Consider the following 26,869-nt stretch of genomic DNA (forward strand, 5'->3'; position numbering starts at 1 on the left):
ACATAATTTTTAAAACACTCCTAAATACAAACTACACAACATAATGCGCGGCTTTCTCAAACAGAAATCTGAGTTTATACCCAGTGAATTCTTTTGTGAATTCCTGTTCCTCCGCAACAGGGAATAGTTTATCTGCTTCTGCTTACCTTCTTACCAATTTTTATTGCCTCTTCCTGAGTATCACACTGGCCCCATTAAGCTCTCGTGTTTGTGATATATTTGATGTTCAATGACGCAAGTGCTCACCCCCTTTCACTACGAACTAGAAAAGTTCGTTTTTGCAGCTGCAGCTTCCTGCTGCTCATGGTGATGAGCCAGACTGCCTAGGTGGTACGTGTTGTTGCTGAACTCAGCATCTACCCTGGAGATGTCCCACTTTTCTCAGGCCTCCTGGCCTAAGCCCCACTCCCGGCCCATGGCCCTGGGTCTATGTCAGCTGACTGTCCCGAAGGCTCCCTGACAGAGCTCCCTGGTCAATAGTGGTCCATCAGACGGTCACGTAACTGCCACCTCTGTGGCTCGGCCACACATTGCTGTGATGCTTTCCAGGCATAGGCATGTATCCTCACGGGTGGCTCTGTGATTTAAAAAGGGAGGGGTGGGGCGCCTGGGTGGCGCAGTCGGTTAAGCGTCCGACTTCAGCCAGGTCACGATCTCGCGGTCCGTGAGTTCGAGCCCCGCGTCGGGCTCTGGGCTGATGGCTCGGAGCCTGGAGCCTGTTTCCGATTCTGTGTCTCCCTCTCTCTCTGCCCCTCCCCCGTTCATGCTCTGTCTCTCTCTGTCCCAAAAATAAATAAACGTTGAAAAAAAAAAAATTTTTAAAAAGGGAGGGGTGAGTGTGACAGTGCCTGCAGAATCTCATACCATCCCTCTACCTCTCTCCCCCTCTCCTTCTCTCTCTCATTTTTTTTCCGGTTTTCCTTTTCCTTCTGGATTTGGCATCGGAACCAAGCATTTATTAGCAAAGGCTGCATTGCCCAGCTCCCTGAACTCTTGTACCACCAGCAGGTGGGGACAGCAGCAGCAGCAGGAGAGCACAGGAGGTGAGGGAGAGGTGGAAAACTCCACTGCTGCTTCTTTCTCACTCCCCCTCAGCCTCACCTCGGAGCCAAGCAGGCAAGTCTGCTCCCTTCCTCCCGTGCATGCTAACCCACTCTGCCGCACCGAAACGCGGTGGTTCAAAGTGTGGACCCTAGAGTCTGACCACTTGATCCAAATCTTGCTTTGTCACCTGCCAGCAACGTGACCTCAGGAGGCTTGCCAGATTTAGCAAAAACAAACAAATGTCAACAGGAGACTCATTTGAATTTGCCCGATATACAATGAATACTTTCTAGTATAAGTACATCCCACGAAATGTTTATACTAAACCATTATGTTATTTATCAAATTTAACTAGCTGTTCTGCAGTTTACCTGGTAACCCTAGACCTCAGGCTAGCTACCTAACTTCTCTGTGTCCAAATTTCCTTTTCTAGAACTTGAGAATACAGGGGCTGCCTATCAGCAAGCGTTCTTATCTTGAGGATTAAATGAGATTATATATATATATATATATATATATATATATATATATATATATATAATGTTAGGAATCTGCCTGCTGGCACACATATGGTATGGTAGAGTGCATGGACTTGGGAATCATATAGACCAGGTTCAGCGTGACCTTGGGCAAGTTAAACTTCTCTCTGCCTCAGTCTCATCATCTACAGTATCTTACCTTATGTTGTTGAGAGGAGTAAATAAAACTATACAGGGGAATCATTTAGCACAATGCCTGGCTCATAGTAAATGTAACCAATAGTATGCTATGTAATATATAGTCTAAGAACACCATACTCACTCCCTCCATGAGCCATCTTGTTTTTTTTCCACTTAAGCTTTACTCTAGACACGGGACTTGAACCCATGACCCCGAGATCAAGAGTCAAACGCTCTACCAACTGAGCCAGTCAGTCGCCCCTCTATGAGCTATTTTTGCTATGCCACTTCTCCATCTTATTCCAGAGGCACTGATTTCACAGCCTCTGAATTTCTGCAGTCCTTGATGATTTTACCACAAACTGGACCCTTGACTGCATTTTTCCATGTACTGCTTGCTAACTGTCCCATTTATGGATGCCTTATTTCATCAGTCAGATCCTAGAGGCCTCTTCTTCCAGCCTCTCCCTTTTACGCTGGGCACCATTTTCAATACCTATCTTTTGACTGATTAACTTTCTAGTGCTGTCGTCATGGACATGAGGACCAAAAGAGTCAAACCCGTATATCTAAATGATCTACTTCCTGAGATTGACAGTGCAGATTCTCTCCTGCACGTGGAACCCTGGAGAAACAATACAAAGTGTCAGGGTTACCACTGTCAGAAGCTTGGTCAAGCAAACCATCAAGGTGGTTGCATTCTCCGTCTTTGGGACTGGTAGGCTCCTTCTCTCCAGACCTACTGGTGGGGCTTGAGACATGAAGATGTTCAGCACATGGGTACTGAACAGACCAAAGATAATGTGTTTGAAACAGCCTTAGACCTTAAGAAGGGACAAAACCAGGAGTTTTCAGTACATCCTGAACAGGGTAATGATATCACCTGGAGAGTTTTAAAAACTACCAAGATTCTGGGGCACCTGGGTGGTTGTCGGTTAAACGTCCAACTCTTGGTTTCAGCTCAGGTCATGATCTCAAGGTTTTGTGAGTTCGAGTCCCATGTGGGGCTCGGTGCTGACAGTGTGGAGCCTGCTTCGGATTTTTTCTCTCCCTCTCTCTCTGCCCCATCCCTGCTCATGCACACACACTCTCTCCCTCTCTAAATAGATAAACATTTAAAAAATAAAATAAAAACTCCCAAGATTCCGGCTTATTTGGTCTGGGTTGGGGAGCCTGGCTGTCTGGAGTTTTAAAAGTTCCCCAGGCGGTTCAAATGGACAGCCGTGGCTGAGAAACTCTGCTTACACAGCTTTACATTTTTTTAAATGTTTATTTATTTTTGAGAGACAGAGAGAGACAGCATGAGTGGGAGAGGGCAGAGAGAGAGACAAAGGAAGACCCAGAATATGAAGCAGGCTCCAGGCTCTGAGCTGTCAGCACACAGCCCGATGCGGGGCTCGAACTCACAAGCCATGAGATCATGACCTGGGCCAAAGTCGGACACTCAACCGACCGAGTCACCCAGGTGCCCCGGCTCGCACAGCCTTAAATGAAAACTGACGGCTTGCCTGACACATGATGTCTGCTAAGTACAGAATACTAAATTGGCAACAGGTGGAGACCTAAATACCATTCTTTGCTTCTGGACAGTAGATAAAACAACTCTAAAATGACTTGATGTTCTTCCAAATTACTGTGTAATTAACTATCACTGAACAAACTTCTTGTAAGGCTTTGCCAATGGCATATTCCTATATCCTGTTCAGCAAGCAGACGAAGAGCCAATTTTCCAGCTCAGGGTAAACTCTGGTTTGTGGGAACCGATTACTAAAATCACCTGGTGGCCCACGAAGGCAGGAGCAGGGATCACAAAGCTGCAAACTGTTAGAGCTGGATGGGATGCCGGAGCAGAGCTCTCTGCACTGGACTGTGCACACAAATCACCTGGGGTCTTGTTAATGCCCACGTACTGATTCAGTGGGTCTGGGGAGGGGCCTGGGAGTCTGCATTCCAATAAGCTCCCAGCTGGTCCCACGACCACGTTTTGATAGCAAGGCCTTGGAATAAATGTGCCTTACAGAACTTTTAAAAATGTCACTTGCCTGGGGCACCTGGGTGGCTCAGTCGGTTAAGCGTCCAGCTCAGGTCATGATCTCATGGCTCGTGAGTTTGAGCCGCGAGTCTGGCTCTGTGCTGACAGCTCAGAGCCTAGAGCCCACTCGGAGTTCTGTGTCTCCCTCTCTCCCTGCCCCTTCCCTGCTCACACTGTCTCTTTGTCTCTCTTTTTCTTTCAAAAATAAATAAACGTTAAAAAAAAAATTTCATGTGCCTAAGCCCCCACCCCAGACCTAGTGAATCAGGATCTCTAGGGGTAGGGCCTGAGCATCGGCGAGTCTTCGAAGTTCCCCAACTGATTCTAATGGCAGCCAAGACTGAGAACCACCCTTCTGGCAGCTGAGGAAACTGACGCCCATAGACGTGAAGTAGGAAAAGAGCTAGCTGAGGGTCCTACACTTCAAACCTAGCACCCAGGGTTCTGGCTACAAAAACCTTCTTCCTCTTCCTCTTCCATTGAGCCAGAAAGTAGATTGGTGGTTGCCAGGGCCGGAGAGAGGACGGAAATGGGGAGTGACTGCTCATGGACACAGGGTTTCTTTCGGGGGTGATGAGAGTGCTGGTGATGGTTGTACAACTCTGTAAATGTACTAAATGCCACTGGGTGGTGCACTCGAAATGGGTGAACTTTATGGCATGTGAATTATATCTCAATAAAACCACAGAACACATTTTTTGAAACTTCTGCTTCTCACTATTGTTTTCCTTTATCTGATTCAAGAAATTCTAAAAACAGCAGGGGCTGGAGGTGGAGAAGGGGGGGGCGGGGTAGGGTGTATCTAAAGAGACTGACACCTGCTTGGATGCGGGCTAATTCAGGGGTGTTTCTAGCTGAGCTGCTTCCTCCCCGTGTCGCATTAACTACCATAACTTTAAGGCATCCTGGGGTCTTCATTCTGTACGGGCGTTCAGTTGCACGGTGGAATATGGGGTTGAGTCATCAAAGTTTCAGTCTCTGTCAGGTCACAGTCATCTCAAAAGCAGACCTCTGACACTTAGGGAAAGAAGACTTCTCCTATGCAGATGAGGGCTGCCATAAAATAGTTTCCTTGCGATGGCTTTTGACTTCAGAGACCAGGAACTAGGAAGTGGAACTTTTCTCCATAGAACTCATCACCATCATATTAACATTTATCGTCCAAGCATATTTGTATTTCAGAAGATTAAGTAGGTCCCAACAATAAACAGGTTTAGGGTGATAAACCCTCAGCAATTGGTAAGCAAAGTGTTTAAAAGGATATGTCCACCGACTTAACAATAAAATAAGGGAAAGGGATTCTGAAATTCTTAATCCTCTTCATAGCAGAGAGTGGAAAAGTTAGGGATAAAGGTCTTCACGGGATTTCGTAGTGTCTCCTTCTTTAATTTTACCCCAGAGGGGTTTCAAATGACTCTGGGCAACTAAGATTCCAGAACATTCCATGCCCGGAAAGACATTCTATTCCACCAGTTAATTCCTAAAGTTCAACTCCAGCCAGTCGGGGAGCTGTTCCTCCAGTCACTGGACTCAGACTAATTGTTAATCCACACACAATTTCAAGGCCATTAACCAACAGAGGATTTCTTTATACACACTCTTTAAAACCTTTCTCCTAGGAACAGGAGGGTGAAAGGAGAAAGCTGTAATCATTCTTTCACTGCTTCAGTGAAAATGGGAAGTCTTAATAGATCGATGTGAAGGCAGGTATTCAAGGCCATTTATTTTTTGGGAAAGGATCAAAATCCCTTTCAGTTTACAGGGTGAACTTCCCATCTACTGAGGTTGCTTAAGAAATCTGTGAGATAAGCCATTTTTGTTCTGTGGCATCTTTTAACCTATATTTAAGGGAAGATAAAAGACACATGGAAAGGGTTGGGTTTTTTTTTTCCCCCTTTCTTTCTGGGAGAAACTAGAATAGGACCTTGTTACTCGAAGCAGTATTGGTGGACTAGCAGCCTTGCACTATGAGGGAGCTTGTTAAAAATGCAGGATCCCAGGACCTTCCCAGGACTACTACATCAGAACCTGTGCTTTAACCAGATCCCAGGTGATTCAGATCATATTAAAGTCTGAGAAGCACTAGTCCAGGTCAGGTGTTGTTGAACGTGGCTGCACATTCTAATCACTTGGACAGTTCTTAAAAGTCCCAGTTTCTAGGGGCGCCTGGGTGGCTCAGTCGGTTAAGCGGCCGACGTCGGCTCAGGTCATGACCTCACGGTCCATGGGTTCGAGCCCTGCGTCGGGCTCTGTGCTGAAAGCTCAGAGCCTGGAGCCTGTTTCAGATTCTGTGTCTCCCTCTCTCTGACCCTCCCCCGTTCATGCTCTGTCTCTGTCTCAAAAATAAATACATGTTAAAAAAAAAAAAAAAAGTCCCAGTTTCTAGACCAATTAATCAGAATCAGACCAAGCATCAGTAGCATCAGTATTTTTTAAGTTTCTCAAATGATTCCAGTGTGCAGCCAATATAGAAACTAATGGTCTAGGTCAGTGCCACAAACTTTTACTGTAAAGAATCAGAGAGTAGATGGTTGAGGCTTCATAGGCCATACTATCTTTTTTTTTAATGTTTATTTTTGAGAGAGGAGAGACAAAGTGTGAGTGGGGGAGAGGCAGAGAAAAAGGGAGACACAGAATCCAAGGCAGGCTCCAGGCTCTGAGCTGTTAGCACAGAGCCTGACGCGGGGCTCGAACTCACGAACTGTGAGATCATGACCTGAGCCAAAGTCGAATGCTCAACCGACTGAGCCGCCCAGGTGCCCCTTTAGGCCATACTATCTTAATCACAACTTCTCTGCCATTGTAGCAGGAGACTATCCAAAGCCAATATATGAATGAATGAGTGTGGTCACATTCCCAAAAAACTGACCCTGGACACTGTAACCTGAATTTCACACAATTTCATGTGTCATGCATAAAAATATGTTTTTATTGTTTCCACCACTTAAGCACATAAAAACCATTCTTAGCTTGAAAGTCATACAAAAACAGGTGACAGGATGAGATTTTGCCCTCCAGCTTTGGTTTGCCTATACTTAACTAGGTCACTTTCTTACCAAATGGGAGGAGGGGAGCCCTGACGACCTTCACTTTAATTTAGGCTGATGCATAAGACTGAATGCTAGTCACCAAATACCAACTAGCATTCTAATGCAGAGAGCTTGATTAGAATGTTCTGTCTGCAGAGACGCTGTTCGCTGTTCGCCATTCACGCTCCTGGGACGACCCCACCCCGAGTGAGTAAAGAAAACCTAAATAGGAGTCCTCCCACTCGACTGCTACCTCTCACTTTTGAAGACTTTGGTTCACACGAGTCCGTATCAATCCAGGCTCACTGCCTGCAGGACATTTCGTTGTTTGCTTGGAGGAGTTTCAAAGAAACTAAGGAAGGCTCAACTCTTGCCCTTGAAGGCCTTGAAAGGTAATGAGTGACAAGACAAAAGATACTGTAGGAAGCTGGACATATATTAAAATCAATCGTGCTTGTTTCTTCTTGCTGGCATTTTCATTCTAAATAGGGAAATGGTTACGTGAACATCTGTATCATGGTCCTCTACCAGATTAGCAAAAATGTGCTTTAATTGGAACATTCGTGCCTGTTTTCTAAAGAAGTGATTCACAGAGTTCCACGGCAGTCAGGGGCAACAAGGGTCATTTAATTTTCTCCTTTGATTCAGCCTTGGGGCTGCGGTTTTGTGTGTGTGCACTTATGCTTTAGTAATGATTCTAAGCTGATGTGTACCATTTAGCATTTCCTTTTCCTTTAAGATTTAGATTTGCCGTACAAGGTTCGCACTCCCAGCCAGTTCCCATCTACCCAGAGCCCCAGCATTGGGGCCCTACCGTCACCTGGCCCCAGCTGCATTGTGTAGGCTGCCTCAACAGACTCTAACTTTCCTTTTAACCCTTTTTTGATGACTTCCAGAAGGAAGCCTCAGCCACTAGTTGCCTTCAAGACTCCTAACACTTGCTATTTTTAATTTTTAAATGATTATTTTTAGTAGTCTCTACCTTTAACGTGGGGCTAGAACTCATGACCCCAGAGATCAAGATCCACATGCTCTACAGACTGAGCCGGCCAGGCACCCGCCACTTTTTTTTTTTTTTTAAACATAAAACAGTCTTAGGGCTCAAGGCCTGCAGTTAGTCAGGCTATCTAGCTGGAATTCAATGATGTTATTTTATCTTTATTGTACTACTTGTCTTTACAGTTAGCAGTAACTGAACTACCCATTTAGAGCAGTGAAACACAGTTTTCAAAATGAATTGATATAATCATGGTACAGATGTATGCAAGTTTATAAAAGTAAGCTGATTTAAATTAAAAAAATTACGTCCTTGGCAAAAAAATAATTATGCGACCAGACAGAGGTATGAGCTAACACTAAAGTGGTAATCATGTGACAAACATAAATGTATCAGATCAACGACGAAACTCACACACTATTATATGTTGATTATATCTCAATCGAAATTTTAAGAAGTAAAATATCTCAATCAAAATTTAAAAAAATAAAAACATCATGTAAATACTCTGTATCTATGTGTATAGCAAGTACATACATTATCACAAATCATGGTATAATAGGAGAATAACTGACGTATGGGGGGCATGAGCCTCAGGAAGAAGGAACAGGCAGCCACTGTAGCCCAAGGTCAAAGAGCTTAAAGAACCGTAGCAGCCTTTCAAAGAAGGTAATGGGCAGAAGAAGGTGAAGAAGGGGGCCCAGAAGGGTGGGTGGGCTGGGCAGAGACATCAGTTCTCATTGTCTTCAATCCAGTCAGAAGGCCACTGAAATTTAACTCTTTCACTGCCCAAAAGAAAGTAGTAAGCTTTTAGAAGCCTCTTCTGGTTGTTGCATTAAGACAGAGAGAGAAAAAAAAAATAAAGTAGCAAAGAAAAATATTTTTTAGTTTCTTTTCAAATCAATAAGAAGAGCAAGGCAATATATGCTCAAGGAATAAAATATGCGTTTAAGTGTGGAATTAGAAATAAACTGGGGCGCCTGGGTGGCGCAGTCGGTTAAGCGTCCGACTTCAGCCAGGTCACGATCTCGCGGTCCGTGAGTTCGAGCCCCGCGTCCGGCTCTGGGCTGATGGCTCAGAGCCTGGAGCCTGTTTCCGATTCTGTGTCTCCCTCTCTCTCTGCCCCTCCCCCGTTCATGCTCTGTCTCTCTCTGTCCCAAAAATAAATAAACGTTGGAAAAAAAAAATTTAAAAAAAAAAAAAAAAAAAAGAAATAAACCTTGTAAAGTATTTTAATAATCAATAAATATATATCAAGACTAATAGATATTATAGCAAATAAGTAGCATTTGTCAGTTTACAAACAGCTTTTCGAATACATTCTTGAAATTTACTTTTATAATTGTGAGGTAGGAATAATTGCTGGTGGTTTTCTTTTTCTTCTCTGTATTACGTATTAAGCAATTTGTGACTCACAGGGAGCACATTGATCTCCAGATATCACATAACTGAAGCCTGCGTTCACGTGTTCTGGTTGCAAATTCCACCTTCTTTCTGCTCTGCACGGAACAAAACATCCACTACTAAACCCTAAAGGTAAAGTTTTAGAAACTTCTTTGAGAAGAAGAAGGGACATGTTTTTATCATTTTAACAATCCATCAGCAAATACATACGTGTGTGTGTGTGTGTATACGTATGTATATATTTTTTAAATTTATTTTTAGAGAGAGAAAGAGTGTGTATGTGCCAAGGGGGGGAGGTGCAGAGAGAGAATCTCAAGCATACTGTATGCTGTCAGCACAGAGCTGGAAGTGGGGCTCGAACCCCCAAATTGTGAGATCTTGACTTGAGCCTAAGTCGAGAGTCAGACACTTAATTGACTGAGCCACCCAGGTGCCCTTCCATCAATATTTCTTGAGGGTTTACCAATTGCTTACCATGTTCCAATTGCCAGGAGGAATGCATACAAAGGAGTGTGATGCAGTTTCACAAATACAAGAAAAGTTAAAAAGTGATAAAGACAGCAATTCCCGGGCCACCGCAAATGGCCTTCAGGCTCTGTGTCCTACTTCAGACAGTGCAGCTTGAGGCCACCAAGCTTCATCAAGCTTGTAGCCCCTCAAGGTGCAGGGAGGGAAAAGGATGTTCTCGGTTGTCTGCTGGGAATTATGAAGGTTTTTAGAAACCAATCTAGGAGCTCCTGGGTGGCTCAGTCAGTTAAGCAGCCGACTTTGGCTCAGGTCAAGGTCTCAAGGTTTGTGAGTTTGAGCCCCGTGTTGGGCTCTGTGCTGACAGCTCAGAGCCTGGAGCCTGCTTCGGATTCTGTGTCTCCCTCTCTCTCTGCCCCTCCCCTCTTGTGCCTTCTCTCCCTCTCAAAAATGAATAAACATTAAAAAACGTTAGAAAGCAATCAAGCAATTCTATTAAAATTTAAAATACATAGATCCTTGCAGCATGCTTTTAAGGTCTGGGTAATCTATTTCTTGATCCAGGTGTTGGTTATACAGGGATATTCAGTTTGTAAAATTTCCGCAAGGTGTACAACTTATATACATTATATTTTAATGTGTTGATTCTGTATGTATATTTTAATAAGCAAAACAATAAAAATATACCCTCTGATCCAGGAATCCTTTTCCAAGCAAGATATTCCATAGAACCAGAATGTTTATTAAAACATTCATAGTGGCAAAATTTGGAAACATCATGAAAGCCCATTAATGTAGTGTTTGTGGTACATCTGTGTGAAGAATAGTATTCACCTATTAAAAAGAATTACGTTTAAAAAAATGAATTATATTGACTTGGAAAGATCTCCATATTTGTTGTTGAATGAGATCTAGAGAGGTGGATATAATTTCATTTTAAAAATAACATGAGGGGTGCCTGGCTGGCTCAATCAGAAGAACGCGTGACTCTTGATCTCAGGGTCGTGAGTTTGAGCCCCACAGGGGGTGAGAGATTACTTTAACACATTTTTTAAAATGCTTAAAATAAAATATAACATAATTCCCCAGTACAAATATGTGAAGTGTTTACATCAGACGTTACGGCATGGAGAAATGAATGATGAATGCCCACAAGGCTGGTAACATCGGTTTGTGGGGAAATAGGGCGGGATACACTTGATTCTTATACCCATTATGAAGCAAGAACCACCTGGAATTTTTTTGAAAATAGACCTCATTTTTAACAACACTTTTACATTACAGAAAAATCTTTAAAGCACAGAAAAATTGAGCAGCTGGAACAGATTTCTCATATACCTCAGCCTTACACGTAACATGTTGCATTAGTATGGGACATGTGTTAAAATTAACCAATATTAAAACATTATTAACTGAAGACTATCACTTTATTCAGATTTCCTTAGTTTTACCCAAGACCCTGTGTCTGGCCTAGGATCCCATCCAGGATACCCTCAGTATGGTAGTTTTTAAAGCAGGCTTCACACCCAGCATGGAGTCCAAGGTGGGACTTGATCTCACAACACTGAGATCAAGACCTAAGCTGAGATCAAGAGTCAGATGCTTAGCCAACTGAGCCACCCAGGTGCCCCCACAGTGCATTTAGTTGTCACGTCTCCTTGGGCTCCTCTGTGACAGTTTCTCAGGGTTTCCTTGTTGTTTACTGAAGTGTAGTTGACACACAACATTACATTAGTTTCAAGCTTACAACACAGCGATTCGTCAACTCTGTACGTGAAGCTGGGCTCACCACAAATATAGCTGCCATCTATGCTTGCCTTATTCTTGATGACCTTGATACTTCTGAAGGGTATTATCAAGCACATCGTAGACAGGGAGATGTGAAGCTAAAGACGTGTAGTGGGGGTGGGCATTAACTCAGGACAAATTCTGTTAACTGGATGGGTCTCATCAACCAGTGAGAAGGACAAGGGCAGAAAAGAACCAGCAACCTGGGGCAGGGGTTTGGGGGACACATGCAGGTCTTCCTTCACAAAAGAGAAATCGGACACAGAGAGATTTTGTACGAGGCAGTGTGGTGGTTTCGAGTGTGAATGCAAAGCCAGCCTGCCAGGCTCCAATCTCAGCTCTCCGCCTCCCATCATGTGATCTTGACGAAGGTTCTTAACCTCCCTGGGCCAAAGTGTCTTCAGCTCCCCACCCTTTATTTTCTACTTCAGCCTCTTACTTGCTTCCTGTTTCCTTCCATACAGACGAAAACAGGCAAATTAATTTGTCTGATTACTTGCTTTTTTGTCTGTCTCCCCAGTAGAATGTATACACAAGGTAAAACCCTGACTGCCGTGTTCACTATTGCGTCCCCAGTACAACCACAATGTCTAACACATACCAGATACTTAATAAACATTCGCCGAATGGATGTTTGGATGGCTGCATAGATGATATAAAGATGGATGGGTGGATAAATGCATGGGTGAAGAAAGATTAAAAAATAAAGTTTCTGAGTCTGCAGAACTGAGGGCCTGCGAGGTGTGGTGACCCCACCAGGTCACATCTACCCACTAAAACCTATTCCGGAAAAGCCTCTCCACACCTTTGCTAGGATGTCCTTCCAAACTCATTCATTTGTAAAATGTCCCATCTTTAAAAAAATATTTAGGGGCGCCTGGGTGGCGCAGTCGGTTAAGCGTCCGACTTCAGCCAGGTCACGATCTCGCGGTCCGTGGGTTCGAGCCCCGCGTCGGGCTCTGGGCTGATGGCTTAGAGCCTGGAGCCTGCTTCCAATTCTGTGTCTCCCTCTCTCTCTGCCCCTCCCCCGTTCATGCTTTGTCTCTCTCTGTCTCAAAAATAAATAAACGTTAAAAAAAATTAAAAATAAATAAATAAATATTTATTCATTTTTTGAGAGACAAAGAGAGACAGAGTATGAGCGGGGGAGGGGCAGAGAGAGAGAGGGAGACACAGAATCCGAAGCAGGCTCCAGGCTCTGAGCGGTCAGCCCTGACGTGGGGCTTGAACTCCCGAACTGTGAGATCATGACCTGGGCCGAAGTCAGTCAACTGACTGAGCTACCCAGGCGCCCCCAAAAATGTCCCATTTTTTTAATACTCCTTGCTGATATATAAGCATACAAACCTAAGAATATTTCTTAAACATGGGATGGATATTATCTATTATTTGAAAGAGTGCTCTGTCTTCTCTTCTCTCTCAGATATAAAATACAGCGAGGTTGGTCCTATAGCCACAGAAAATAAATTCCACGCAAGAAAGGCACTTTTCTCCACATTGTAAAGTCACACTTGGGTTTGAGTAAAGTATGTACATAATTAGATTCATTCCTGCTCCTAGAGTTCTTAGGGTAACCCCCTGACTATCTGTATCTCATATTTGAGAAAATAAAATCTTCTGTGATCACACATGGTTTTCTCTCCCATGTCTTGTGATCACATTCCATGGGGCCAATGGAAGAGGATTAATCCAAACCATGAGGTAGTCTTAGAGACATTGCCGGCCCCTATTGCCCAAGCGCCAGGCCCTGGTGTAACCTTTTTATTTTTTAGGAAAATTCACATTTGTGACAGACAAGATGGAAAGCAGGGCCACAGGAGCCGGAGGGTGGACATGTGATCCCAAGTAGCCAATCAGATGTCACATCAGGACGTGGCCTCTCTAAGGACTGACACAGCAGTCCAGTGCAGGGACACTATTCAATATGGTAGCTGCAGGGTTGGGAGTCCACTGAAAGGTGAAAACAGGTTGTGGCGTCTACAGTTGTAACTCCACAACTCGGATTGTTGTTCCTGTGGTGACCTGACATGTTTTTCCTGCTGCTCAGCTCTCGTGGCTATTTTCTGAGCCCCGTTCTCCACCTTCCCATTGATTTTGTGAACACACTACCCTTCTAGTACCTTCCGGTAAACAAGTTATCAAGAGCCTGTTTCTGTGTAGACACTGTGATGGGCTCTCCAAAATCCCTCTCAAGTCTGAAGGATTTATTTTCTCAGCTGTTGAGTGGGCTGCTGGCAGGAGGCCCTCAGCTGTCAGCTTGCTTCAGGACTGCCTCAGCTGAAGAGCCTCATTACCTAAGGTCACGCCTGCCTTACTGAACCAGTGTGAATCCAGGGACTGGTCAAAATAGGGCAGAAAGACCTGGCCCCTTACCCCAATTCAAGTGGGATTGCCAGATAAAATACACAATGTTCAGATACTTTTAGATAAACAGTGATACACTCTTTTAGTATAGATATATTAAAAGTGCTGTGTGAAAATACTTACGTTAAAAAGTTATCCATTATTGGAGCACCTGGCTGGGTCAGTCGGTAGAGTAGGTGTCTCTTGATTCAGGGTTGTGAGTTCAAGCCTCACATTGGGTGTAGCGGTTACTTTAAAATCTTAAAAAAAAAAAAAAAGTATCCATTATTTATCTGAGATTTAAATTTAACTGGCCATCCTGTATTGTTATCCGGTCAATCTGGCAACACTAAACTGAAGTCAATTCCGAAGGTCCATCCCAGCCACAGAACCTTCCATGGCATTGACTGAGGCCTCTACCCGGAATGCATTTCAGCACATCTCCTGCCTCTGCCCACACCTGCTTCTGTCTCTTCTTTTCCCTTCCTTAGGTGGTGATCCCAAGACCACTCCCTGGGGTAGCTGCTGCAAGGTGACCTCTGTCACAGAGTCTGCTCCCCAGACAACCCAACCTGTGACATGTTGTAATAGGGTGACCAACTGTCCTGGTCTGCCCAGGACAGAGAGGGTCCTCAGATGAATTAATCATCCTACCTTGCAACCAGGAATTCTAACAGAACTCTTGTGACTTGGGTGACCAGAAAGCATCATTGCACCTTGTCCTTTGAGGTGCCTAATCCACAGCACGTGGGCCTGGGCTTTTGCTTTATCTGATCTCTGTGCTCCCATGTCCTGCCAGGACCAAATCTTTGTACTGAATCCAAGCCTGTTCTACTGAGGCCCTGAAATCCCGCCTTCTCTCACATGAGATTAGATCCTGTGTTGCCTGGAACCCTGACGCTGTGACTTCCTGACGTGGGCAACTGTCTGGAGGCTAGACTCTCCCTGTTCCCCTGCCCACCTCCATTACTTGCCTCCAACTATACTTGAGATATCCATTTATTAATACCTCAGATGCCTCTCCAGGGTCAGTCTCTCTCTTTCCAGAACTTTTTCTTAATAGCCCACGTTTCTGAAGCCCTATGCCTAAGCATTTCTCTCTTATGGTTATAAACCTAAAAGCAGGGGGAAAAAGCATGTAATTTCCAATAATATTAATTGAACATTCTTTATGCCACATACTGTACCGGGAGCTTCATCCATTCGTTCATTCATTTAAAAAATGTATTGATTGCCAACTATGTGGCAGGTGCTATGCAAATAGAATCTGTGATATGAGAGTGAACAGGAAATAAGGTATCTGCTCTGGGGGGACTGCCTTTTTTATGCAGGATGCAGTCAATCCGCAAGTGTAGCCAGTACTATCCTATCCTAGCCTTCCTCCTTGGGATCCCTTCCACTATTTCTGTGTGCCTCTGCTCTGGCTCCTGTGTGTGTCTGCCCGACGGCCACACCTGCTCTTGGGCAGCTGCAGGGAGTTGGAAGTGTTTGGGTGTTGACCCCGCCCCCAGTAACCCTTAGCCAATGACTGACCGGTGAAGGAATGGGAAAATGCGGCGCATCTGCTTCAAGTTGAGATAAATTTAGGCAGGATTTACGCTGTTGAGCTGCCTTATGGAATCAGGTTGAGGCTGGGGCTTTACCCGAAATCCCACCCTTCTCTGTCCTCTTCCCCCTTCCTACTCTGCTACCGCCACTCCCTTAGCCATCTCCCCTGGAAATCATTCCTTGATAAGTCACTTGTACCTGAATGCTCTTCTCAAGATCTATTCCTAGAGACCTAAAACAGCAAGCAAGTAAATAAGTAATGATCAGTAATGATAACTGTGATCAGTCTATGAGGAAAGGGATATGGTGATAGAGGAAAATAGAGGGACCTACTGTAGACAAGGAGGACAGACGAGACAACCTAAGGAGGCGACATTTCAGCCAAGAAGGAACCAGATATATGAAAAGTCAGGGGGAGGGTATTTCAAGAGGAGGGAATGAGAAGGACAAGTTCTCAAGGCATGGAAGCGCTTTGCATTTGGCATGTTCTAGGCATTGTCTGAAGGCTGGTGGAGATGGATGGCAAGTAGTGATGAGGACGGGACACAGGAAGGCAGATGCCAACTCCTATGGGACCTTGAGGCCCAGGATAAGGCCTTTGGAGTTTATGATCAGTGGGATGGAATACCACTGGAGAGCTTTCAGCCGGGGAGAGATACATCTGATTAACATTTTAAGATGGTTGCTTTGGGGGCGCCTGGATGACTCAAGTCAGTTAAGCATCCGACTCTTGATTTCGGCTCAGGTCATGAGCACATGGTTATGATATCCAGATATACACTGGGTGTGGAGCCTGCCTGAGATTCTCCCTCTCCCTCCGTCTCTTTCTCTCTCTCAAAAAACAAAAAACAAAGCAAACAAAAGTGATTGCTCTGGCTACTTTGTGGCGGTGACGAGTGGCAAAAAAGCAGTTGGGACACTATGGAGATGGTCTGGTAGTCAGATAAGACTGGGACTAAGGAAGGAGAGGTGGAGAGAGAAAAGGTAGATTTTGGAGGCAGAACTGACAGCACCAGCTGATGGGTATTCCGAAGAGGGATTAGTTAAGGAGGACTCTCAGGTTTCTGATTTTAGCAATTGGGTGAATGTTGACGTCTTTCACCAAGACAGGGATCACAGGGAAAGAGGCAAGCCTGGGAGCAGAGGAGCCCACACATAATCTAATTCTTGTAAAAGCCCTTTAACCAATGTGGAAGCCGGCAGGGAGAAGTGTCTGGCCGCGGCCGTCTGCAGCTAGGGCACAGCAGAGGAGAAGTGAAACCCTGATCTGAATACTGACCCCGGCAACCCTGGGATGTTACAGCAGGCCACCAGCGTCCTATTTGCATAAGAGGCCCTCTGTCCCCAGAGAGAAAGACTAAGGAGGACTCACGACAGAAAATATGAGGGAGATGAAGCCACCCTAACCCTGACACCTCAGACTGATCAGGGAGCTCACCTTGGAAGTGTTCTTAACTCCTGCCTCTCAAAGGTTGGGACCGAAAAGTGATGCCTCCTTGCAGCTTTAGGGGAAGCTGTGGAGCAGTGGGTGCTGCAGGCTGGCATGGCCCGGACTCCCTAGCCCCTTCCCCAACCATCGGCCTTCCCTTACCAGGCCCATCTCCACCCACACAGCCCTGACTCCAGCCAGGAGCAACTACCTGCTGTTTCCCGTGCACAGCAAGTTCTTTCATGCTTTTGTCAAAGGCAAGCTGTTCTCTGCTGGGGCACCGGGAGCAGGGCTCCTTCCCAGCCCTTTACCTTGTGGCAACACCTCCTTTCCCTTCAGGATTTAGCTCTAAAATTAGCTTCTTTGTGAAGTCTTCCCCACTTCCCCAGGCAGCGTTAGTCAGCTCTCTGTATTCCCACAATGTTCTGTCCAGGCATGTGTTCTGGATTTAACTATTCCCGTCTTGCAGGTGGGGGAAATCTGAGCCTATATAACAACTGAGGGGGGGGGGGAGGAGGTGTGGGGCTGGAGGTGGGCACTAGACCATTCTGTATTACATAAGCTAGATGGGGCAAGAGAGTTTCTGGATGACACTTCCAGGCCTAGTTGGGCAAGAATGGAGGATCCAGGAATGATGGCAAGGAGGTAAAATAAGGGAAGGCCGCTTTGAGAGGCTATAACGTGGGTTATTTTATTCTCCTAAAACCCTTTCCCCAGTGAGGTTTACAAATTGAAAGTATCCCTTGATGTGTCTTTTCTCTGGAGCTTCTAAAGGGACATTTTTCTGGCTTACTCAAGAAAATCCTAAGTGTGGCTTTTCACCAAAGTATCCTGAGTTTGTCCTGTGTGCAAAGGAAATTAAAGAAAACAAGAGCCTATTTTATATCTGTCACCGGGTTCCTACGAAAGTTTGCGTTAATAGCATCTCCCATTTATGCAGCACATTACAATTCACAAACTACCGTATTGTTTCATTTTAATCTTTCATGCAAAATCAGGGTATTGTGCTATAAATCCGTGTAGCACATGAGGCAACTGAGGCTCCGAGAGGTCAGGTACCCTGAGAGGAGGTACAGAACCAGGATCAGAACCCAGGTGCCTAGCACTCATTTAAAGAATGACCAACAAATGCTCCCCGAGGAGAGGCCTTGCTTCCACTCCTCTAAAAGCCTGAGAAAATTCTAATTGCTTGACCTTTGGAACTCAGGAAGACCTTTTTGACTGTGGTTTGTGTCCTGGCCAAAAAAAGCATTATCACAGGGCCATGCAATTATAGGGGCAGTTTGCAGCATGCCCTAACCAAACCAGGAAGAGCTCAATCATAGGTTGATAAATAACTCTGTTTCCATAAAGGAGAGATGACTCCAGAGAAAATAAACATACAGCAAATTGCTCCTTGTAGTAGGAATGTTCCAGTGAGTGAGTATAATAAAAAGTATTTTGCAAAGAAGGAAGACAATGATGCTGTTAAAAAGAACCAAGAAGGAACACCAAGGAGCAAAAATTGGAATGGAACCATGGGCAGAAAGAAAAAGATGGAGAATGTGGTCCAAGAAAAAGGCCATGAAATGTCAAAGATAGACACTTATTTAACAATCTGAAAGTAACAGTGAAAGAAATTTGAGGTCCTGTATTGAATCAATGTGTATTGAATCCCACAGGGTGATGGTGCCATGAGAGACATCAATGACCAGAGAGGGAAAAGACACTAAAAGCTGTATTTATTGAGTTCTTGCTATGTGCCAGGTGCTGTTCTAGAACTGTAAGGATATAGTCCCATTAATGTGCACAATGACCCTTTTACAGTTTTGCAAATTGTACAGATGAGAAGCTAAGGCAGAGACAATTCAGGGACCTTACTCTAGGTCACTTAGCTAGTTGATGGTGAAGAGAGGCTGTGGACCCAAGGCTCTTAAGCTGATGCTCTTAAACCCTGTGCTCTGTCACCTCTGGTAGGTGGCCTGCCTTGATAACACAAGGTTAGTATTCAGACTAACACTTAAATCCAATGAGCTACAAAGTGATCTTAGCAAAAGGAGGGGATTGGGGGAGGAGTCTCTGGGTAGGAAGTGATAGAAACACAACTTAAACTAGCTTAAGCTGAGAGGGAGACTTTTGGCAGTAGACTGAGGTGGCTCCCAGGATGAAGGAAGAATTTGACAGCTAAGCCTTGAGAGCTCAGGAAACAGGGAGTCTCTAAGATTTCGGCTCCCGGAATTAGGGATTTGAAAGGTCTCAGGACTCTCCTACCTCTCATCCTGTTTCTCTCCTTGAGTTGACTTCATTTTCTCCTGTCGTTGGAGAGTTCCTTCAAGGGTGGTGGTAGTGGTGGGTGGTCTTTGGCAGCTCTGTGCACCCTAACAAGAAACCCCACAAGCTGAGAGAAAAAAAAGCCCTCTTCTGTCCTGGCTTCTTTTCCTTTTTCCCTAAGGTAGAAAAAGTTCCCAGGGAAGAACTGTAATTGGTCCAGCTTGGGTCATGTGCTCACCCATGAGCCAATCACTGTGGCCTTGCGGGCAGGGTTCTATGATTGACAACCCCGACTCACTAGGGTTACATGGGGTTGTGACAGAGCTTTTCCCGGAAGAAGGGAGCTGCTCTTCTGGAGAGTCAAAACAAAAACTGTGCACGAGAAACTGGACTACTGGCGAGAAGATTACAAACATCAGAAGAGATGCAAAAACAGCCAAGATAAAACAGTTGACAGAAAGGATAAAATGCTTAATAAACTTTGGTAACAGTATATAATGAAAACAGGACTTAGGCATGATGAGAGGAAATTTATCTAACAAAGTAGAGGGTCTAAAAAGCAATTTAAGAGATGAATTAGGATGTCAGCTCTGAAACCTTTAGGTAGCTCTACTATTAAGGCGGATGCATTCTGGGAGGCTTGACTAATGCAGGGTCGTGCTCCTAGTTTGTGCCCACTAACTACTAATTCATTTTGACGACAGGTTTTATTAGAAATTATTGCTTGCAGCACTTACATATTTATAACATATTTTAGATGAATAATTTGCGTATGTAAAGTTCTGCACAAATGCAACTAATAATAATTTATTATTGAACCATTGACCTTCTGTTTACTCTTTCATGCATGCATTTATTCATTCACGCATGCATGCATTTCTTCATCTGTTACTTACTAATCGAGTGGCTATAATATTTCAGGTACTCGGTTGGGCACACCTGTTTTTCTGCCTTCAAGATGCCTAGAGTATAGCGGAGAGGACAGCTATAAATAAACTGTGTCGGGATAAGTATACAGTGGGCACTGTGGTGCACTGCCAGGTTTTCCCTTCAAGACTGAGACACTTTGGGGTACCTGGCTGGCTCAGTTGGTAGTGCAGATGACTCCTGATCTCCGGGTTGTGAGTTTGAGCCCCGTGTTGGGTGCATTACTTAAATAAATAAGTAAGTAAGCAAACAAATAAATAAGACTGAGATGCTTTGGTCCCACTTGTGGAGAGTGTGTTAACGTTAAAGGCTCACAGATGAGTCTACCCTCAGAAAATGCCCTTGGCTGATGGGAGCTGCCTTCCCCAAGGAAGGGACCTCGAGAGCCGGGGCAGTCCACATCCTCGACTGTTCAATGACTGGTCATTGAGAGGATATAAGGCCAACTTCCTCCTGGAGATAACACTGAAGGGTCATCCTAGCCCCAGAGCTCCTTGTGGGATCAGCTGAGGTCTTTGCTACAACTGTATCACAGTCCAGCCCCTCCCTTTGCCCAATCTGGCTTCTCTTCTCACATAGGTGTTGTTCCTGAGAACATTCTCCCCAAAACAGTCTGCATGCAAATTTCCACCTCTAAGTCTATCTTACAGAAAACCCCACCTAAGACAAGGTACAAATCGAAAAAATTCTTATCGAGTAAAGCTGTCATAGTCACAAATTTCCAGAGCCTGCTCTCCAGATAGAAAATACTAGTCTCTGCTGGCAAGTCTCTGCTTGAAGAATCAGCTGGAGAGTCCCTCTATTTTGTGTAAATATAGGAAAGAAGGCACCCTTTGGTCTAAAGGAAGAGAGTAACAGAACACTCCTCCCGGCATAAGAAAGCCTGGCCTTCCCCATTGTTCCCGTGTATGGAGTTGGCCTGCTGAGGAGAAAAAGGGTATTTTGCATAGTAGACCAGGAGCCTCCCAGGAAGAGAGGAATAGAGGCTTGGACCCTCTCCTTTGTGAGGTTCAATGTTATTATAATCTCTCTGATAAATGGGATGGTCCCTACTGAGGTCCGCTGGTGAGACAGGGGAAAAAGGCCCCAAAGAGGAACTTAACGAGGGCAAAGGGGGAGTCCCTGGAAAGCCCCTCCTGTCCCAGCTGACCTGGTATGCAGGGTGGGCTTTGAGAGGAGGGATGAGCACAAGACTGTAAGTTAAAGAGTCAAAGAGAAACATTTCTAACTAAGGACAACCCCGAAGGAATCTCCCCTCAGAGGACAGTTGAGGAATATGAACTTGCAAGACTATCATCCCTGTGGTAGATAAACATACTAGTTTACAAAACCAACTTTCTTTCTTATAAAGTTTATTTATTTTTGAGAGAGAGAGAGAGAGAGAGAGACAGTGCATGAGTGAGGGAAGGACAGACAGAGAGGGAGACACAGAATCCAAAGCAGGCTCCAGGCCCTGAGCTGTTAGCACAGAGCCTGACGCGGGGCTCGAACTCATAAACCACGAGATCATGACCTGAGCCCAAGTCAGATCCTTAATTGACTGAGCCACCCAAGCGCCCCGAAAACCAATTTTCAATTTCAACCTTACAGAGTAGTAACAGCATCAGCCACAGTGTAAAATAGGGGCCTACTAGGGGATTATCAACATGATGAGGTTTTCTAATCTTCATTTTCTAAGTCGGAGTCCCACTAATTAGTGAAGGAAGGCTATGAGCAATTTATTTAACACACAGGAGAAATGCAATTGTATTACTACTTTAATCTGGTAAAAGGGGCCGTACAAGTTGCAAATAATTCCAAAACAACGTGAGGAGTCCATTAGGAAGAGGAATGACTACTGCCAGGGAGGAAGCCTTCATAGAGGAGAAGAACCAAGCCCCATCTTGTAGGCTGAGCAGAAGTCAGAAGGTGGATGATGACATGTGGACATTGGTCAGAAGGGTATCCAACACTTCCCAGGACAAAAGAACAGAGGCGGGAAGGCATACTGTCGTCCCCTGTAAATAATCTCTGTGAATTTGGAGCCCAGGAGGAACTGGAGGCAGGGTGAGACAATAGAAGGCTCTAGAAGCCAGGACAAGACATGGAAACTTGCCCAGGTTACCAAATCTTGCCCAGAAAAGCTTAAATTCCTGATTTTTAAAGACCCAGATTTTTAGAGTTGGCAATTATTCAAAAAATTTTAATTTATTTTAATTTTTTAAAGAGATTTGAGATACTATTTTTTTAAGTTTATTTATTTACTTTGAGAGAGATCGCACAAGCAGGGGAGGGGCAGAGAGAGAGAGAGGGACAGAGAGAATCCCAGGTAGGCTCTGCATTGTCAGCACACAGCCCAATGCGGGGCTTGAACCCACGAACCGTAATTGAGATTGTGACCTGAGCCGAAATCAAGAGTCAGATGCTTAACCGCCTGAGTCAGCTGCCCCACAAAACATCTTTAGATTTGCCCACAGGCCTCTAGTTCACGACTTCTGCTAGAATGAAGAACAGATAAATGGAAAGATCGTATTTGCATGTTAAAAGTTCACTCTTAACACAAGTAAAACAAAAAGTTCACTCTTGGCAGCACGAGGAGAGACAGAAAGAGACTAGACAGGAAGACGATTAAACAACGAATATTTTGAGACTTACACGTTGTGACCAGAGTTAGCGTCACAATAGTGGGTTGTGGACCCTAAGCTTGGTGCAGGCGATAAATTTAATCAACAATCACACAGATGTGTAGGTACTCACGGTGAGCATACTCCAGGGAAGAAAGGGGAGGGCCTAAATTATGGCAAAAGATGCAAGGGAACAGATTAAAAGGATCATTGGAAAGTTTGGTAGCAATTTAGCTGGGAAGAAAAGAGGGAGTTTCGAGGTCTTATTTGGCTGAGTGGGTAGATGCTGTTTAGAAAAAATGATCACTGGGACCTTTGCCACTATTGACAGTTCCATAAACAGAGTGAACATAGTTTAAACAGATGGTGCAAAGGAATGAGAGCTAACACCTACATTGTAATTTCTGTGCTTTTACTAAGGCTTCCAAACAGTCCTATTTGCCTCTTTCTGGAGATAATACCTCCCCACCTATTTCATAGGGATTGGTCAGGATGCTTCAGAGAAACAAAACCAACAGGAGAATATAGAAGGAGGAAAAAGAGAGAGAGAGAGAGAGGTTTATTATAAGGATAGGCTCACATGAGTATGGAGGCTGACAAAGCCCTAGATAAGTAGTCAGCAAGCCAGGGACCCAGGGAAGTCAATGGTATATTTCTGGTCCAAAAGCCAGCAGACTCAAGACCCAAGGGGAGCAATGTTCCAATTCAAGTTCAAATGCAAGAAAAAGCCCGGTGCCTCATCTGGAAAGCAGTCAGGCAGAGGACTTAGTTAAGGAAGAGTCAGCCCTTTTGTTCTATTCAGGCCTTCAACGGATTAGATGAGGCCCACCCACATTAGGGAGAGCAATTTGCTTTAGTCAGTCTATGGATTCAAATGTTAATCTCATCCAGAAACATCTTCCCAGAAGCATCCAGAATAATGTTTGACCAAATGTCTGGACACCCAGTGACCCAGTCAACACATAAAATTAACCGTCAAGTACTTTTGGGTATATAAAATGAAATAACCGATTTGAAACTACCTTAGACATTCAGGGGCCATACAAATACAATGTAGTAAGTAGAGAAAAAAGTCATTGCCTACAAGGTATACATTTGATATTCTCTTTTTGATCCATTGTCTCTCCTGTCCGGTGCCTGGAAGGGTGGTCTCCACCCCCTGCAGTGCCTGGGCTCTCTGAGCCTTTGGTCTTCAGTTGGGAGATACAGCAGGAGATTGAGAATGAGGGGAGAGAAAGGCTGAGACGGGCACCTACTCTCCCATGGGAGGCTTAGCTCCTTCGGTGTCTCCTCTTCCTTGACTGTAGCTCCCTCCCCTGCCCTATCAGGCCAAGAGGTGCCAACAGCTTCCCTCTGCTTGAGTTTCTGGGTGCTTCTCCATCCCCTCTTGGGCTCTTCCCTGCCCAACAGTGGGTACCCAGTAGCTGTCTTGATAATGTTAACATTAAATCCATACCCAAGCTCTTGGAGGAAATTCTTGGCAATTCTGTCTCTAATCACAAATCAACTCTTGCCATCTTTTTTCTTTCAATAACGACCACTTCAATATGAACATGTTTGACCCTCCAGAAACCGTCATGACATAAAGGGAAGAGCCAGCCGCCATTGAAAGGAGTGCGTGATGCTTAGGGATGGAAGGCATGCTGTTCCTGGATCCAGGCGATATTCACACACATCAAAGCTACTGATAACAGCAGTCATTTGAATATCATGACTTCTTCAAATACTGGGTCGTTTCTTCCTTGGAGTAGGTAGGGCCATGGAGTCCCTCCTCCCAGCTCCTAGGTACAGGTGACATGACCTGTTGTCCAGCCTTAGGGGGTAGGAGCCCCTTCTGCAGTTACTAATCCCTGGGTTACTACCCTCTTCCTTTCTTGTCTTGTATTCTTTTTACTTTCATCCTTCTGAGGCCTGTGAAAACACTTCTTTATATTAAAGGCCCTCTGTTTGAAATACCCGCTTGTGGTTTCTGTTTCTGACTGGCCCTTGGCTGATTCCCTTTTTAATCCATTTTCCACTCAGCAGCCAGTTATCTTTTGAAAACATGCCTCAGATTGCATCCCTCCCTTGCTGTACTAGCCAAGGCGGTTGGCTTCCAATGACAGAAACCGGCACTGGCTAACTTTCAAACAGAAGAGGAATTTATTGAAGGTACTCGGGAACTCCAGAGAACCGAGAGGAAGACTGGGGAACAAAGTACAGAGGAAGGCTTGCGCAGCGAAGCTCCTGGAACGGTTTGCTGAGGAGGCAGGGCCTGATTCCTTTCCCCAGGACACTTAGGGCAGCCACGTGTCAGTGGCCATCGATCACCGCAGGCTGGACTCCGCTGCCCTTGGACACTCATCTCTGTGCGCTCCTGATTGCACCATGGCCACCTAATAACTTCTAACTGGCCTTGTACCTTTGAAACACACCCTCATGATTCAGAGTCCCACACTGGAGCATCTGATCGGCCTTGTTCTAAATGTCAGGGGAGACATTATCCCTTCTAAGCCTTGGCTTCCATTGTGAGAACTGGGACCCTGCCTTCCGTGGCTTTTTGTGATTACCGCCAGTAAGAACTTTTGCATGCTGGCCAGCCAGGGTGACAAATACCCGCCGTGCTGCCTAAAATCGTCCAGTAGCTTCCCTGTCACTTAGAGTAAAATCCCCTAACTTGGCCTTCACGGCTGGCATGATCTGGCCCATCAAACTTTCGGACCTCACCTCCCCCCACTCTTCCTTGCTCCTGCTCCTGTCCTGTCACGTGGGCTGTCTGTCCTTTGAACGTGACCGCAGGGAATCACTGTTCCCTCAGCCTGGAGGGCCCTTCCCTGATCTTTTCAGCAACTTCCTTTTCACTTCCAAGTCTCAGCTCAAATATCTGCCCCTCAGTGAAACCCTCCTAAAGGAGCCTCCACTTTCCGTTGTAGCCCTTGCACGTACCTGATATTTTCTCGTGTGTTTGTTAATTTTCTGCCTCGCTCTCTGCAGAATGTGAATGCCTGTCATTGCTGCGCTATCCCACCCCCGGGCAGAGTGCCTGGTGGAGAGCAGCTGCCGACGGTTTGCTGAGTGGACGGACGGGTGGATGCAGCGCTCCATTCTGTTTATGACGGGGTTCTACTTGATGAAAGAAGCAAAATAATGTTGTAGTGGCAGTAATGGCAAACGGGATTTCATGAAGCGTTTCTTAAAATAATTAACTTTTTGGAATCCATCCATGGCATTTCTTTGGGAGGTTTCACTAAGGAGCTTAGGGACCTTAGGTGGGTCCCAATAAGGCTGTTTTGATCTTCCGGAGAAACCATGGGTGTCTTTCTCATGTCCCCCAGCTAGTGGCCCTCCATGTTGTGAGTTAAAGCAGACGGTCAAATTAAGGTAAGGAAAAGCACAAAGGGCCCCCACATTCACACTGAGTATGAAGGAGGCCACACAGACAGTTACAGTTGCTACAAGGGTAATACACGTGTTGCATGGGTTTGGGCGTCAGACAGACCTGAGTTCTACTCCCACGTCTAACTCTTACTAGCTGCGTGATGTTGGCTCTGCCACTTCTAGCTATGTGACCTTGGGCAAGCCCCTGGACCTCTCTTTGCTTCCACTTCCACAGTTGCAAAATGGGAATAATAATACTACCTACATTATGGGATTGTTGCGAGGACAAAATTAGTAAATATATAGAAACGACTTAGAAAAGTGTGTGGCAGACGGCTAGCTTTGATAAAGCACAATATAAGCATGAGCTATTATTATAGTTAGGATTGTGCTTACGAGTTGGGAAGAGAAACTTCAGTAAGATAGAAGTTTATCTCCCATGTAAGTCAGAGCTAGGCAGCCCAGGGCAGATACAGCAGGTCCACAGTCATCAGGGACCAAAGTTCCTTCTTTCTCCATCATCATCTCACACACAATTTATAGCCTCAAAGTCCAAGATGACTATTGATGCTCCTGGCACCACATGTGCATTTCAGGCATCAGGAAGGAGGGATGAAGAAGGACCTCAGGGCACAGTCAATACCCTTTAAAGAACCTTCCCAGAAGACCCACATAGTACTCTCATTTGCATTTCATTGGCGAGAACTAGACACACGGCCACTGGCAAGGGGCACTGGGAAATGCAGTTTTTTCACTGGGTGCCTTACCGCCCCAAATATAATTGGCCTTGTGTTACTAAAGAAGAAAGAGAGAACGGATATTGTAACTTGTGCAAGTTATTTAACTTCCCCCAAGTTTTAGAGGTTTTTTTTTTTTTTTTTTTTTTTTCATTTGTAAAACAGGAACAATGGTACATGCCTCATACAGCTAACTGGAAGGTTACATGAAATAAAACCTAAAAACTGCTAGCCCAGTGCCCAACACATGCTAAATA

General features: G+C 45.0%; 1 long non-coding RNA gene across 1 annotated transcript in view; it reads right to left on the minus strand.

Moving 5' to 3' along the window:
* The window catches only part of LOC147571926 (uncharacterized), a 41,034-nt gene continuing 14,165 nt past the window's right edge, over positions 1-26,869 (minus strand). The window contains exons 3-5 of the long non-coding RNA XR_015246588.1: positions 25,444-25,623; positions 13,906-14,021; positions 1-577 (exon numbers count right to left, since the gene is read on the minus strand). This is a non-coding gene — a long non-coding RNA (uncharacterized LOC147571926). The remainder of the gene's footprint in view (positions 578-13,905; positions 14,022-25,443; positions 25,624-26,869) is intronic.

The sequence above is a fragment of the Puma concolor genome, chromosome F2 (assembly GCF_028749965.1).
Source record: "Puma concolor isolate L17-30 chromosome F2, mPumCon1.1.hap2, whole genome shotgun sequence".
Taxonomy (NCBI): domain Eukaryota; kingdom Metazoa; phylum Chordata; class Mammalia; order Carnivora; family Felidae; genus Puma; species Puma concolor.